This window comes from Festucalex cinctus, chromosome 21 (assembly GCF_051991245.1).
Source record: "Festucalex cinctus isolate MCC-2025b chromosome 21, RoL_Fcin_1.0, whole genome shotgun sequence".
Taxonomy (NCBI): domain Eukaryota; kingdom Metazoa; phylum Chordata; class Actinopteri; order Syngnathiformes; family Syngnathidae; genus Festucalex; species Festucalex cinctus.
The window spans coordinates 11,963,538-11,977,775 of NC_135431.1; positions in this window are offsets into that span (position 1 = coordinate 11,963,538).

Below are 14,238 nucleotides of genomic sequence, written 5' to 3' on the forward strand. Positions count from 1 at the left end.
AAAAAAGGCTTACTATACATGGTCATTTTTTGTTAGAAAAAAAAAGGCTTACTATACATGGTCATTTTTTTGATAGAAAAAAAGGCTTACTTTCAATGGTCATTTTTTTTCACTGAAAAAAAAAGGCTTACTATACATGGTCATTTTTTCACCTAATAAATGTCTTACAATACATGGTCATTTTTTCACATAATAAAAGCCTTACTATACATGGTCATTTTTTTGATAGAAAAAAAAGGCTTACTTTCCATGGTCATTTTTTTCACTGAAAAAAAAAAAGGCTTACTATACATGGTCATTTTTTGATAGAAAAAAAAAGGCTTACTATACATGGTCATTTTTTGTTAGAAAAAAAAAGCCTTACTATACATGGTCGTTTTTTTTAACAAAATAAAAAACGCCTTACTATACATGGTCATTTTTTTGATAGAAAAAAAAAAAGCCTTACTATACATGGTCATTTTTTGTTTGAAAAAAAAAAAGCCTTACTATACATGGTCATTTTTTTCACTGAAAAAAAAAAGGCTTACTATACATGGTCATTTTTTCACCTAATAAATGTCTTACAATACATGGTCATTATTTCACATAATAAAAGCCTTACTATACATAGTCATTTTTTTGATAGAAAAAAAAGGCTTACTTTCCATGGTCATTTTTTTTCACTGAAAAAAAAGGCTTACTATACACGGTCATTTTTTTGATAGAAAATAAAAAAGGCTTCCTATACATGGTCATTTTTTTGATAGAAAAAAAAGGCTTACTATGCATGGTCATTTTTTTTCACTGAAAAAAAAAGGCTTACTATACATGGTCATTTTTTGATAGAAAAAAAAAGGCTTCCTATACATGGTCATTTTTTGAAAAAAAAAAAAAAAAGGCTTACTATACATGGTCATTTTTTGTTTGAAAAAAAAAAGCCTTACTATAAATGGTCATTTTTTTGATAGGAAAAAAAAAGCCTTACTATACATGGTCATTTTTTTGATAGAAAAAAAAGGCTTACTATACATGGTCGTTTTTTTAGGGGGAAAAAAAACGCCTTACTATACATGGTCATTTTTTGATAGGAAAAAAAAAGCCTTCCTATACATGGTCATTTTTTCACATAATAAAAGTCTGACTATCCATCCATCCATCTTCTTCCGCTTATCCAAGGTCGGGTCGCGGGGGCAGTAGCTTTAGGAGGGAAACCCAGACCTCCCTCTCCCCAGCCACTTCAACCAGCTCCTCCGGCGGGATTCCAAGGAGTTCCCAAGCCAGCCGATAGACATACTCTCTCCAGTGTGTCCTGGGTCTTCCCCGGGGGCTCCCGCTGGTGGGACATTCCCGGAACACCTCTCCAGGGAGGCGTCCAGGAGGCATCCGAACCAGATGCCCGAGCCACCTCAGCTGGCTCCTCTCAACGCGGAGGAGCTGCGGCTCGACCCTGAGTCCCTCCCGGATGACCGAGCTTCTCACCCTAAGTCTTACAAAATATGGTCATTTTTTGATTGAAAAAAAAAGGCTTACTATACATGGTCATTTTTTCACCTAATAAATGTCTTACAATACATGGTCATTTTTTCACATAATAAAAGCCTTACTATACATGGTCATTTTTTTGATAGAAAAAAAAGGCTTACTATACATGGTCATTTTTTTCACTGAAAAAAAAAAGAGGCTTACTATACATGGTCATTTTTTTGATAGAAAAAAAAGGCTTACTATGCATGGTCATTTTTTGATAGAAAAAAAAGGCTTACTATACATGGTCATTTTTTCACCTAATAAATGTCTTACAATACATGGTCATTTTTTCACATAATAAAAGCCTTACTATACATGGTCATTTTTTTGATAGAAAAAAAAGGCTTACTATACATGGTCATTTTTTTCACTGAAAAAAAAAAGAGGCTTACTATACATGGTCATTTTTTTGATAGAAAAAAAAGGCTTACTATGCATGGTCATTTTTTGATAGAAAAAAAAGGCTTACTATACATGGTCATTTTTTTCACTGACAAAAAAAAGCCTTACTATACATGGTCATTTTTTTTATAGAAAAAAAGGCTTACTATACATGGTCATTTCTTGGCAGAAAAAAAAGGCTTACTATACATGGTCATTTTTTTGATAGGAAAAAAAAAAGCCTTACTATACATGGTCATTTTTTGACAGAAAAAAAAAGGCTTACTATACATGGTCATTTTTTTGTTAGAAAAAAAAGGCTTACTATACATGGTCGTTTTTTTAGGGGAAAAAAAAACGCCTTACTATACATGGTCGTTTTTTTTAACAAAATAAAAAACGCCTTACTATACATGGTCGTTTTTTTAGGGGAAAAAAAAAACTCCTTACTATACATGGTCGTTTTTTTTAACAAAATAAAAAACGCCTTACTATACATGGTCATTTTTTTGATAGAAAAAAAAAGCCTTACTATACATGGTCATTTTTTGTTTGAAAAAAAAAAAGCCTTACTATACATGGTCATTTTTTCACATAATAAAAGTCTTACTATACATGGTAATTTTTTTGATAGGAAAAAAAAAGCCTTACTATACATGGTCATGTTTTGACAGAAAAAAAAAGGCTTACTATACATGGTCATTTTTTGATAGAAAAAAAAGGCTTACTATACATGGTCATTTTCTGATAGAAAAAAAAAAAGGCTTACTATACATGGTCATTTTTTGACAGAAAAAAAAAAAGGCTTACTATACATGGTAATTTTTTTGTTATAAAAAAAAGGCTTACTATACATGGTCGTTTTTTTAGGGGAAAAAAAACGCCTTACTATACATGGTCGTTCTTTTTAACAGAATAAAAAACGCCTTACTATACATGGTCATTTTTTTGATAGAAAAAAAAAAGCCTTACTATACATGGTCATTTTCTGATAGAAAAAAAAAGGCTTACTATACATGGTCATTTTTTGACAGGAAAAAAAAGGCTTACTATACATGGTCATTTTTTGACAGAAAAAAAAAAGGCTTACTATACATGGTCATTTTTTGAAAGAAAAAAAAAAGCCTTACTATACATGGTCATTTTTTGACAGAAAAAAAAAGGCTTACTATACATGGTCATTTTTTGACAGAAAAAAAAAAGGCTTACTATACATGGTCATTTTTTTGTTAGGAAAAAAAAGGCTTACTATACATGGTCGTTTTTTTAGGGAAAAAAAAAACGCCTTACTATACATGGTCGTTTTTTTTAACAAAATAAAAAACGCCTTACTATACATGGTCGTTTTTTTAGGGGGAAAAAAAACGCCTTACTATACATGGTCGTTTTTTTTTAACAAAATAAAAAACGCCTTACTATACATGGTCATTTTTTTGATAGAAAAAAACGCCTTACTATACATGGTCGTTTTTTTAGGGGGAAAAAAAACGCCTTACTATACATGGTCGTTTTTTTTTAACAAAATAAAAAACGCCTTACTATACATGGTCATTTTTTTCACTGGAAAAAAAAAAGACTTACTATACATGGTCATTTTTTCACCTAATAAAAGCCTTACTATACATAGTCATTTTTTTGATAGAAAAAAAAGGCTTACTTTCCATGGTAATTTTTTTTCACTGAAAAAAAAAAAGGCTTACTATACATGGTCATTTTTTGATAAAAAAAAAAAGGCTTCCTATACATGGTCATTTTTTTGATAGAAAAAAAAGGCTTACTATGCATGGTCATTTTTTTTCACTGAAAAAAAAGGCTTACTATACATGGTCATTTTTTGATAGAAAAAAAAAGGCTTCCTATACATGGTCATTTTTTTGATAGAAAAAAAAGGCTTACTATGCATGGTCATTTTTTGAAAGAAAAAAAAGGCTTACTGTACATGGTCATTTTTTGACAGAAAAAAAAGGCTTACTATACATGGTCATTTTTTGATAGAAAAAAAAAAAGGCTTACTATACATGGTCATTTTTTGTTAGAAAAAAAAAGCCTTACTATAAATGGTCATTTTTTTGATAGGAAAAAAAAAAGCCTTACTATACATGGTCATTTTTTTGATAGAAAAAAAAGGCTTACTATACATGGTCGTTTTTTTAGGGGAAAAAAAAACGCCTTACTATACATGGTCATTTTTTGATAGGAAAAAAAAAGCCTTCCTATACATGGTCATTTTTTCACATAATAAAAGTCTGACTATCCATCCATCCATCTTCTTCCGCTTATCCAAGGTCGGGTCGCGGGGGCAGTAGCTTTAGGAGGGAAACCCAGACCTCCCTCTCCCCAGCCACTTCAACCAGCTCCTCCGGCGGGATTCCAAGGAGTTCCCAAGCCAGCCGATAGACATACTCTCTCCAGTGTGTCCTGGGTCTTCCCCGGGGGCTCCCGCTGGTGGGACATTCCCGGAACACCTCTCCAGGGAGGCGTCCAGGAGGCATCCGAACCAGATGCCCGAGCCACCTCAGCTGGCTCCTCTCAACGCGGAGGAGCTGCGGCTCGACCCTGAGTCCCTCCCGGATGACCGAGCTTCTCACCCTAAGTCTTACAAAATATGGTCATTTTTTGATTGAAAAAAAAGGCTTACTATACATGGTCATTTTTTCACCTAATAAATGTCTTACAATACATGGTCATTTTTTCACATTATAAAAGCCTTACTATACATGGTCATTTTTTTGATAGAAAAAAAAGGCTTACTATACATGGTCATTTTTTTCACTGAAAAAAAAAAGAGGCTTACTATACATGGTCATTTTTTTGATAGAAAAAAAAAGGCTTACTATGCATGGTCATTTTTTGATAGAAAAAAAAGGCTTACTATACATGGTCATTTTTTTCACTGAAAAAAAAAAAGCCTTACTATACATGGTCATTTTTTTTATAGAAAAAAAGGCTTACTATACATGGTCATTTCTTGGCAGAAAAAAAAGGCTTACTATACATGGTCATTTTTTTGATAGGAAAAAAAAAAGCCTTACTATACATGGTCATTTTTTTTATAGAAAAAAAGGCTTACTATACATGGTCATTTCTTGGCAGAAAAAAAACCCTGACTATACATGGTCATTTTTTTGATAGAAAAAAAAGCCTTACTATACATAGTCATTTTTTTGATAGAAAAAAAAGGCTTACTTTCCATGGTCATTTTTTTTCACTGAAAAAAAAAGGCTTACTATACATGGTCATTTTTTGATAGAAAAAAAAAGGCTTCCTATACATGGTCATTTTTTTGATAGAAAAAAAAGGCTTACTATGCATGGTCATTTTTTGATAGAAAAAAAAGGCTTACTATACATGGTCATTTTTTTAATAGAAAAAAAGGCTTACTATACATGGTCATTTCTTGGCAGAAAAAAAAGGCTTACTATACATGGTCATTTTTTGATAGGAAAAAAAAAAAAGGCTTACTATACATGGTCATTTTTTGACAGAAAAAAAAAAGGCTTACTATACATGGTCATTTTTTGACAGAAAAAAAAAGGCTTACTATACATGGTCATTTTTTTGTTAGAAAAAAAAGGCTAACTATACATGGTCGTTTTTTTAGGGGGAAAAAAAACGCCTTACTATACATGGTCGTTTTTTTTAACAAAATAAAAAACGCCTTACTATGCATGGTCGTTTTTTTAGGGGAAAAAAAAAACGCCTTACTATACATGGTCGTTTTTTTTAACAAAATAAAAAACGCCTTACTATACATGGTCATTTTTTTGATAGAAAAAAAAAAGCCTTACTATACATGGTCATTTTCTGATAGAAAAAAAAGGCTTACTATACATGGTCATTTTTTGACAGGAAAAAAAAGGCTTACTATACATGGACATTTTTTGACAGAAAAAAAAAGGCTTACTATACATGGTCATTTTTTGAAAGAAAAAAAAAAGCCTTACCATACATGGTCATTTTTTGACAGAAAAAAAAAAGGCTTACTATACATGGTCATTTTTTGACAGAAAAAAAAAGGCTTACTATACATGGTCATTTTTTTGTTAGAAAAAAAAGGCTAACTATACATGGTCGTTTTTTTAGGGGAAAAAAAAACGCCTTACTATACATGGTCGTTTTTTTTAACAAAATAAAAAACGCCTTACTATGCATGGTCGTTTTTTTAGGGGAAAAAAAAAACGCCTTACTATACATGGTCGTTTTTTTTAACAAAATAAAAAACGCCTTACTATACATGGTCATTTTTTTGATAGAAAAAAAAAAGCCTTACTATACATGGTCATTTTCTGATAGAAAAAAAAGGCTTACTATACATGGTCATTTTTTGACAGGAAAAAAAAGGCTTACTATACATGGTCATTTTTTGACAGAAAAAAAAAGGCTTACTATACATGGTCATTTTTTGATAGAAAAAAAAAAGCCTTACTATACATGGTCATTTTTTGTTTGAAAAAAAAAAAGCCTTACTATACATGGTCATTTTTTCACATAATAAAAGTCTTACTATACATGGTCATTTTTTTTGATAGAAAAAAAAGGCTTACTATACATGGTCATTTTTTGATAGAAAAAAAAAGGCTTACTATACATGGTCATTTTTTGATAGAAAAAAAAGGCTTACTATACATGGTCATTTTTTGACAGAAAAAAAAAAGGCTTATGATACATGGTCATTTTTTGTTAGAAAAAAAAAAGCCTTACTATACATGGTCATTTTTTTGATAAGAAAAAAAAAGGCTTACTATACATGGTCATTCTTTGATAGAAAAAAAAAAGGCTTACTATACATGGTCATTTTTTGATAGGAAAAAAAAGCCTTACTATACATGGTCATTTTTTTTGATAGAAAAAAAAGGCTTACTATACATGGTCATTTTTTGTTAGAAAAAAAAGGCTTACTATACATGGTCATTTTATGATAGAAAAAAAAAAGCCTTACTATACATGGTAATTTTTTTGATAGAAAAAAAAAAGCCTTACTATACATGGTCGTTTTTTTAACAAAATAAAAAACGCCTTACTATACATGGTCGTTTTTTTAGGGGGAAAAAAAACGCCTTACTATACATGGTCGTTTTTTTTTAACAAAATAAAAAACGCCTTACTATACATGGTCATTTTTTTGATAGAAAAAAAAAAAGCCTTACTATACATGGTCATTTTTTGTTTGAAAAAAAAAAAGCCTTACTATACATGGTCATTTTTTGACAGAAAAAAAAAGGCTTACTATACATGGTCATTTTTTGACAGAAAAAAAAAAGGCTTACTATACATGGTCATTTTTTTGTTAGGAAAAAAAAGGCTTACTATACATGGTCGTTTTTTTAGGGAAAAAAAAAACGCCTTACTATACATGGTCGTTTTTTTTAACAAAATAAAAAACGCCTTACTATACATGGTCGTTTTTTTAGGGGGAAAAAAAACGCCTTACTATACATGGTCGTTTTTTTTTAACAAAATAAAAAACGCCTTACTATACATGGTCATTTTTTTGATAGAAAAAAAAAAGCCTTACTATACATGGTCATTTTTTGTTTGAAAAAAAAAAAGCCTTACTATACATGGTCATTTTTTTCACTGGAAAAAAAAAAGACTTACTATACATGGTCATTTTTTCACCTAATAAAAGCCTTACTATACATAGTCATTTTTTTGATAGAAAAAAAAGGCTTACTTTCCATGGTAATTTTTTTTCACTGAAAAAAAAAAAGGCTTACTATACATGGTCATTTTTTGATAAAAAAAAAAAGGCTTCCTATACATGGTCATTTTTTTGATAGAAAAAAAAGGCTTACTATGCATGGTCATTTTTTTTCACTGAAAAAAAAGGCTTACTATACATGGTCATTTTTTGATAGAAAAAAAAAGGCTTCCTATACATGGTCATTTTTTTGATAGAAAAAAAAGGCTTACTATGCATGGTCATTTTTTGACAGAAAAAAAAGGCTTACTATACATGGTCATTTTTTGATAGAAAAAAAAAAAGGCTTACTATACATGGTCATTTTTTGTTAGAAAAAAAAAGCCTTACTATAAATGGTCATTTTTTTGATAGGAAAAAAAAAAGCCTTACTATACATGGTCATTTTTTTGATAGAAAAAAAAGGCTTACTATACATGGTCGTTTTTTTAGGGGAAAAAAAAACGCCTTACTATACATGGTCATTTTTTGATAGGAAAAAAAAAGCCTTCCTATACATGGTCATTTTTTCACATAATAAAAGTCTGACTATCCATCCATCCATCTTCTTCCGCTTATCCAAGGTCGGGTCGCGGGGGCAGTAGCTTTAGGAGGGAAACCCAGACCTCCCTCTCCCCAGCCACTTCAACCAGCTCCTCCGGCGGGATTCCAAGGAGTTCCCAAGCCAGCCGATAGACATACTCTCTCCAGTGTGTCCTGGGTCTTCCCCGGGGGCTCCCGCTGGTGGGACATTCCCGGAACACCTCTCCAGGGAGGCGTCCAGGAGGCATCCGAACCAGATGCCCGAGCCACCTCAGCTGGCTCCTCTCAACGCGGAGGAGCTGCGGCTCGACCCTGAGTCCCTCCCGGATGACCGAGCTTCTCACCCTAAGTCTTACAAAATATGGTCATTTTTTGATTGAAAAAAAAGGCTTACTATACATGGTCATTTTTTCACCTAATAAATGTCTTACAATACATGGTCATTTTTTCACATTATAAAAGCCTTACTATACATGGTCATTTTTTTGATAGAAAAAAAAGGCTTACTATACATGGTCATTTTTTTCACTGAAAAAAAAAAGAGGCTTACTATACATGGTCATTTTTTTGATAGAAAAAAAAAGGCTTACTATGCATGGTCATTTTTTGATAGAAAAAAAAGGCTTACTATACATGGTCATTTTTTTCACTGAAAAAAAAAAAGCCTTACTATACATGGTCATTTTTTTTATAGAAAAAAAGGCTTACTATACATGGTCATTTCTTGGCAGAAAAAAAAGGCTTACTATACATGGTCATTTTTTTGATAGGAAAAAAAAAAGCCTTACTATACATGGTCATTTTTTTTATAGAAAAAAAGGCTTACTATACATGGTCATTTCTTGGCAGAAAAAAAACCCTGACTATACATGGTCATTTTTTTGATAGAAAAAAAAGCCTTACTATACATAGTCATTTTTTTGATAGAAAAAAAAGGCTTACTTTCCATGGTCATTTTTTTTCACTGAAAAAAAAAAAGGCTTACTATACATGGTCATTTTTTGATAAAAAAAAAAAGGCTTCCTATACATGGTCATTTTTTTGATAGAAAAAAAAGGCTTACTATGCATGGTCATTTTTTTTCACTGAAAAAAAAAGGCTTACTATACATGGTCATTTTTTGATAGAAAAAAAAAGGCTTCCTATACATGGTCATTTTTTTGATAGAAAAAAAAGGCTTACTATGCATGGTCATTTTTTGACAGAAAAAAAAGGCTTACTATACATGGTCATTTTTTGATAGAAAAAAAAAAAGGCTTACTATACATGGTCATTTTTTGTTAGAAAAAAAAGGCCTTACTATAAATGGTCATTTTTTTGATAGGAAAAAAAAAAGCCTTACTATACATGGTCATTTTTTTGATAGAAAAAAAAGGCTTACTATACATGGTCGTTTTTTTAGGGGAAAAAAAAACGCCTTACTATACATGGTCATTTTTTGATAGGAAAAAAAAAGCCTTCCTATACATGGTCATTTTTTCACATAATAAAAGTCTGACTATCCATCCATCCATCTTCTTCCGCTTATCCAAGGTCGGGTCGCGGGGGCAGTAGCTTTAGGAGGGAAACCCAGACCTCCCTCTCCCCAGCCACTTCAACCAGCTCCTCCGGCGGGATTCCAAGGAGTTCCCAAGCCAGCCGATAGACATACTCTCTCCAGTGTGTCCTGGGTCTTCCCCGGGGGCTCCCGCTGGTGGGACATTCCCGGAACACCTCTCCAGGGAGGCGTCCAGGAGGCATCCGAACCAGATGCCCGAGCCACCTCAGCTGGCTCCTCTCAACGCGGAGGAGCTGCGGCTCGACCCTGAGTCCCTCCCGGATGACCGAGCTTCTCACCCTAAGTCTTACAAAATATGGTCATTTTTTGATTGAAAAAAAAGGCTTACTATACATGGTCATTTTTTCACCTAATAAATGTCTTACAATACATGGTCATTTTTTCACATTATAAAAGCCTTACTATACATGGTCATTTTTTTGATAGAAAAAAAAGGCTTACTATACATGGTCATTTTTTTCACTGAAAAAAAAAAGAGGCTTACTATACATGGTCATTTTTTTGATAGAAAAAAAAAGGCTTACTATGCATGGTCATTTTTTGATAGAAAAAAAAGGCTTACTATACATGGTCATTTTTTTCACTGAAAAAAAAAAAGCCTTACTATACATGGTCATTTTTTTTATAGAAAAAAAGGCTTACTATACATGGTCATTTCTTGGCAGAAAAAAAAGGCTTACTATACATGGTCATTTTTTTGATAGGAAAAAAAAAAGCCTTACTATACATGGTCATTTTTTTTATAGAAAAAAAGGCTTACTATACATGGTCATTTCTTGGCAGAAAAAAAACCCTGACTATACATGGTCATTTTTTTGATAGAAAAAAAAGCCTTACTATACATAGTCATTTTTTTGATAGAAAAAAAAGGCTTACTTTCCATGGTCATTTTTTTTCACTGAAAAAAAAAGGCTTACTATACATGGTCATTTTTTGATAGAAAAAAAAAGGCTTCCTATACATGGTCATTTTTTTGATAGAAAAAAAAGGCTTACTATGCATGGTCATTTTTTGATAGAAAAAAAAGGCTTACTATACATGGTCATTTTTTTAATAGAAAAAAAGGCTTACTATACATGGTCATTTCTTGGCAGAAAAAAAAGGCTTACTATACATGGTCATTTTTTGATAGGAAAAAAAAAAAGGCTTACTATACATGGTCATTTTTTGACAGAAAAAAAAAAGGCTTACTATACATGGTCATTTTTTGACAGAAAAAAAAAGGCTTACTATACATGGTCATTTTTTTGTTAGAAAAAAAAGGCTAACTATACATGGTCGTTTTTTTAGGGGGAAAAAAAACGCCTTACTATACATGGTCGTTTTTTTTAACAAAATAAAAAACGCCTTACTATGCATGGTCGTTTTTTTAGGGGAAAAAAAAAACGCCTTACTATACATGGTCGTTTTTTTTAACAAAATAAAAAACGCCTTACTATACATGGTCATTTTTTTGATAGAAAAAAAAAAGCCTTACTATACATGGTCATTTTCTGATAGAAAAAAAAGGCTTACTATACATGGTCATTTTTTGACAGGAAAAAAAAGGCTTACTATACATGGTCATTTTTTGACAGAAAAAAAAAGGCTTACTATACATGGTCATTTTTTGAAAGAAAAAAAAAAGCCTTACCATACATGGTCATTTTTTGACAGAAAAAAAAAAGGCTTACTATACATGGTCATTTTTTGACAGAAAAAAAAAGGCTTACTATACATGGTCATTTTTTTGTTAGAAAAAAAAGGCTAACTATACATGGTCGTTTTTTTAGGGGAAAAAAAAACGCCTTACTATACATGGTCGTTTTTTTTAACAAAATAAAAAACGCCTTACTATGCATGGTCGTTTTTTTAGGGGGAAAAAAAAACGCCTTACTATACATGGTCGTTTTTTTTAACAAAATAAAAAACGCCTTACTATACATGGTCATTTTTTTGATAGAAAAAAAAAAGCCTTACTATACATGGTCATTTTCTGATAGAAAAAAAAGGCTTACTATACATGGTCATTTTTTGACAGGAAAAAAAAGGCTTACTATACATGGTCATTTTTTGACAGAAAAAAAAAGGCTTACTATACATGGTCATTTTTTGATAGAAAAAAAAAAGCCTTACTATACATGGTCATTTTTTGTTTGAAAAAAAAAAAGCCTTACTATACATGGTCATTTTTTCACATAATAAAAGTCTTACTATACATGGTCATTTTTTTTGATAGAAAAAAAAGGCTTACTATACATGGTCATTTTTTGATAGAAAAAAAAAGGCTTACTATACATGGTCATTTTTTGATAGAAAAAAAAGGCTTACTATACATGGTCATTTTTTGACAGAAAAAAAAAAAGGCTTATGATACATGGTCATTTTTTGTTAGAAAAAAAAAAGCCTTACTATACATGGTCATTTTTTTGATAAGAAAAAAAAAGGCTTACTATACATGGTCATTCTTTGATAGAAAAAAAAAAGGCTTACTATACATGGTCATTTTTTGATAGGAAAAAAAAGCCTTACTATACATGGTCATTTTTTTTGATAGAAAAAAAAGGCTTACTATACATGGTCATTTTTTGTTAGAAAAAAAAGGCTTACTATACATGGTCATTTTATGATAGAAAAAAAAAAGCCTTACTATACATGGTAATTTTTTTGATAGAAAAAAAAAAGCCTTACTATACATGGTCGTTTTTTTAACAAAATAAAAAACGCCTTACTATACATGGTCATTTTTTTGATAGAAAAAAAAAGCCTTACTATAAATAGTCATTTTTTGTTCGAAAAATAAAAGCCTTACTATACATGGTCATTTTTTCACATAATAAAAGTCTTACTATACATGGTCATTTTTTTTGATAGAAAAAAAAGGCTTACTATACATGGTCATTTTTTTGTTAGAAAAAAAAAAGGCTTACTATACATGGTCATTTTTTGATAGAAAAAAAAGCCTTACTATACATGGTCATTTTTTTTTATAGAAAAAAAAGGCTTACTATACATGGTCATTTTTTTGTGAGAAAAAAAAAGGCTTACTATACATGGTCATTTTATGATAGAAAAAAAAAGCCTTACTATACATGGTCATTTTTTTGATAGAAAAAAAAAAGCCTTACTATACATGGTCATTTTTTTTTATAGAAAAAAAAGGCTTACTATACATGGTCATTTTTTGATAGAAAAAAAAACGCCTTACTATACATGGTCGTTTTTTTAACAAAATAAAAAAAGCCTTACTATAAATGGTCATTTTTTGTTAGAAAAAAAAAGCCTTACTATACATGGTCATTTTTTCACATAATAAAAGTTTTACTGTACATGGTCATTTTTTTTATAGAAAAAAAGGCTTACTATACATGGTCATTTTTTGACAGAAAAAAAAGCCTTACTATACATGGTCATTTTTTCACATAATAAAAGTCTTACTATACATGGTCATTTTTTTTGATAGAAAAAAAAGGCTTACTATACATGGTCATTTTTTTGTTAGAAAAAAAAAGGCTTACTATACATGGTCATTTTTTGATAGAAAAAAAAAGCCTTACTATACATGGTCATTTTTTTGATAGAAAAAAAAAGCCTTACTATACATGGTCTTTTTTTTTTATAGAAAAAAAAGGCTTACTATACATGGTCATTTTTTGATAGAAAAAAAAAGCCTTACTATACATGGTCATTTTTTTGATAGAAAAAAAGGCTTACTATACATGGTCATTTCTTGGCAGAAAAAAAGGCTTACTATACATGGTAATTTTTTGATAGAAAAAAAAAAGGCTTACTATACATGGTCATTTTTTGATAGGAAAAAAAAAAAAGCCTTACTATACATGGTCATTTTTCTTTATATAAAAAAAAAAGGCTTACTATACATGGTCATTTTTTTGATAGAAAAAAAGGCTTTCTATACATGGTCGTTTATTTAGGGGGAAAAACCCCCAAAACGCCTTACTATACATGGTCGTTTTTTTAACAAAATAAAAAACGCCTTACTATACATGGTCATTTTTTTTATAGAAAAAAAAAGCCTTACTATAAATGGTCATTTTTTGTTAGAAAAAAAAAAGCCTTACTATACATGGTCATTTTTTCACATAATAAAAGTCTTACTATACATGGTCATTTTTTTTTCATAGAAAAAAAGGCTTAATATACATGGTAATTTTTTGACAGAAAAAAAAAGCCTTACTATACATGGTCATTTTTTGATAGAAAAAAAAAAGCCTTACTATACATGGTCATTTTTTTTTATAGAAAAAAAGGCTTACTATACATGGTCATTTTTTGACAGAAAAAAAAGGCTTACAATACATGGTCATTTTTTGTTAGAAAAAAAAAAGCCTTACTATACATGGTCATTTTTTTGATAGAAAAAAAAGGCTTACTATACATGGTCATTTTTTTGATAGGAAAAAAAAAGCCTTACTATACATGGTCATTTTTTTGATAGAAAAAAAAAGCCTTACTATAAATGGTCATTTTTTGTTAGAAAAAAAAAAGCCTTACTATACATGGTCATTTTTTCACATAATAAAAGTCTTACTATACATGGTCATTTTTTTTTTTAGAAAAAAAGGCT